The sequence below is a fragment of the Gavialis gangeticus genome, unplaced genomic scaffold (assembly GCF_001723915.1).
Source record: "Gavialis gangeticus isolate Ggan-Ray unplaced genomic scaffold, GavGan_comp1, whole genome shotgun sequence".
Classification (NCBI taxonomy): domain Eukaryota; kingdom Metazoa; phylum Chordata; order Crocodylia; family Gavialidae; genus Gavialis; species Gavialis gangeticus.
In genome coordinates this window covers 241,239,164-241,242,132 of record NW_017729032.1, presented here as the reverse complement: position 1 = coordinate 241,242,132, position 2,969 = coordinate 241,239,164, and the positions used below count along the sequence as shown (strand labels likewise).

General features: G+C 36.2%; 1 long non-coding RNA gene across 1 annotated transcript in view; it reads left to right on the top strand.

Annotated features, from left to right (window-relative positions):
• The first annotated feature begins 2,242 nt into the window (after nt 1-2,242).
• Nucleotides 2,243-2,969, top strand: part of LOC109303427 — a 91,474-nt gene continuing 90,747 nt past the window's right edge. The window contains exon 1 of the long non-coding RNA XR_002099106.1: nt 2,243-2,316. This is a non-coding gene — a long non-coding RNA (uncharacterized LOC109303427). The remainder of the gene's footprint in view (nt 2,317-2,969) is intronic.

Sequence of the window (2,969 nt, the reverse complement as noted above, 5' to 3'; positions counted from 1 at the left end):
TTGCTATTAGCTTCCTATTTTTTCAGACAACTTTCTTATGAGCAAGGAAGTTTCTTGCATCTTCCTTAGAAGGGTTTTCCAGTGATCATTGTTGGAAGAAAGGATTTTGGAGTGAATAGACTGGATGTAGCAATTCTAATACTCCTAAAACGGATAAGGTATTTGCTTCAAAAAATGGTCTCTTTAATATTAAAGAATATGCGCTGAAAATGTAACTTCTTAGTAATTCCTTTGGGGATGATCACACATTGTGTGGATTAGACAGTGTCCATTTATGTGGCTCTGATACAAGGTATAAAAGGGAATTTTAGCTTTGCTAAAAGCTAAATGTCTGAGAGTATATAAAATAGAGATTTACTACAACAATAAATAAATAATTATAAAATGATGAATATAACAAAGTGTCTATGCTCAGGGATTGTAGGAAATAAACTATAAAAAGTGTGTAAGATACTAAATTGTGGAGATTATGTCTGGATATAATGATTAGACATAACTCATACTTATTGAGATGTTTTCTGTAATTTCAGCAACTGGGACAGGAGCAGTACTATATTTTCAGCAGTTTTGATGGTGTATATGACTGTCCCTGTAGAAACCTAAAAGAAAAGGAAGGGGCATAGAGATGGCAGCTTAACTGTTTTAGATGTTGCCCTATTGGTACGAGGATTCAATAAAAGAGGAAGCAGAATTTTCTGAGAGGGATGCTCCAAGAAAAAAAAAAGTTAACTAATGTCTTCTGAACCCATTCTACATGTAAATAGTGGGAGTAGGAGCTGCTTCTGTTAATCTTCCAGAGACTGGAATGGGTAATATTGCATACCTAAGTGCCACTCATCTCTGCCAATTTAGGTTTAGGCATCAAAATCCAAAACTACAATTCTTGGAACAACTGTTAAGGTGCTGCCTAACCACAGAAGTATCAAAACTCCACTGCAGCCTCAGTTTTAATGTTAAATTTCCAATTTTGACGTGCACGTGACCACCTAAGCCCTGACCCTACCATTAAACAGCCAGGTATTTAGCTCATATCTAAGGCCTGTCAGAATTCACATATGAGGTATTTCTCCATCAGTGTTGCCCAAGAGTCTCAATATAGTTGTTTTCAAAGCACAAGGTAATTGTGCGCCATGTTTTCCTCAACCTCCTATTCATAACCTTCATATAATTGATCAGGGTTAACACATCTGCCTCTACAATGGGAAACCTGGGTTTAACCTGCTCTGCATAAAGAGATTCAAATCAAGGAAGAAGGAGCCCCCATAGTTCAGATCCACCCTGGGGTCCAAGATAAGTTTGATACCCCTATACTAAAGCACGGAAAGTATAACATTGATGAAGGAATATAATTTCTACCCAATTAGGCAGCTTTTGCAATTTAAGGTATTGTTGGGTTCATTAGATTTTTAAAATGTGTATACATTTTTATTTAGCTAACAAAAATGCCCATAGTTACCTTAAATAGGATTCCTAGGAATTGCAGGCTAAAAGTTCTTTGGTGTTTTGTTTTGTTTTGCATTGTTTTGTCATGTTTCAGTACATAAGCTAACCACCAAATTCTTCCAATTAGGAAAATGTTTTCCTCTATAAGACATTGTTATATGATGCTTTCCTATGGGGATTCTTTTTTTCTGTAGGAACTTTCGGTGGAGCGTCTGATATATGTAAACAATCAAAGACTAGTTATTGATCTAGATGGCTCTCTGATTTGGTCTATTCGCAATTTCATTGTATGCATACATACACAAGCTAACATTTTTATTTTTTTCTCCAATTTTAAGAAATAAATTACAAACTGTTTCATGAATTTACATCAAATCTGCTTTATTCCCAGGTCTTCTGTCTTCAGGAGTTCCTGCCCCTTGCACTGCTGTCTCTTTCCTCAAAGAGACATTCAGCTTTTCATATTTCTGAGTTGGAGCTCATGAGACCACCTTGTCTGTCTGCCAGCATAAGTTGGCAGAATAGCTCTGCACATCCAAACAAGCCTGTCACTATTTTAAAATACAGCTTCGATAAAATGTCTCTCTCCCTATCGCAGTAGCTTTCTGCTGACTATATCTAGAATTGCAGATTCATACAATATAAAGTGGTTTGGTGGCTGGTTGCATTTTCCCCTCCTTAAATATAATATTTTCTGTTTTCTATTTTTCTATTTTTATTTTTCTAGTATATTAATGGATCTCACTAGTCAGTAATACCCATGTGCTATTAATTGTTCTGTCTTATGTTTTGCAGTATAATATTCCAAGATGGTTACTAGGCGATTAGTCTTCTATTTATCAAGACTTCTGGTTATGAAGCTCTTTACCTAGAGTAAGTCCCAAGTACAACATACAAAGTAAATTGTTTTGAAATACCATACAAATAATGACCTCAAGAACAATGTTTCATCAGGTTTATCTCTGCATGCGATAAGCTGAGTAAGATAGTATATAAGAAAGTGCTGTCTAAGCCAAGTTACAGCTTTTGATATTCCTGACAAACAAAACAATTTCTTCCTTTAGTAGCACATACCCCTATTTTATTGTGTCTCATTCTTGGCAGAAGGAATGGGTTTTGAGGGCATGACACCTCAGTGAGATCCTGCAGTGCATATAACATTTTGACAAATGGCTATGTTGTAGCGCACAGTCTGACAGAGATTGTGGCACTGTTCCATGGTCAGCACTGCATTTAGAAATATATATATGTGTGTGTGTGTGTATGTATGTATGTATACACACACGCACACATATATATGTATGCATGTATTTGTGTATGTATATGTATGTATGTGTATATATATGTGTGTCTGTGTGTGTATACACACACACACACACACACACACACACACACACGCGCGTATATATGTATATGCATTTGTATATCTATCTCCCCTCTACCCTCCCATATGATATCAGTGACAAATCTTCAGTGGAACTCTCTTTCCCCATCATTTCTGTCTACTGCACCAGCTTGCACAGCAG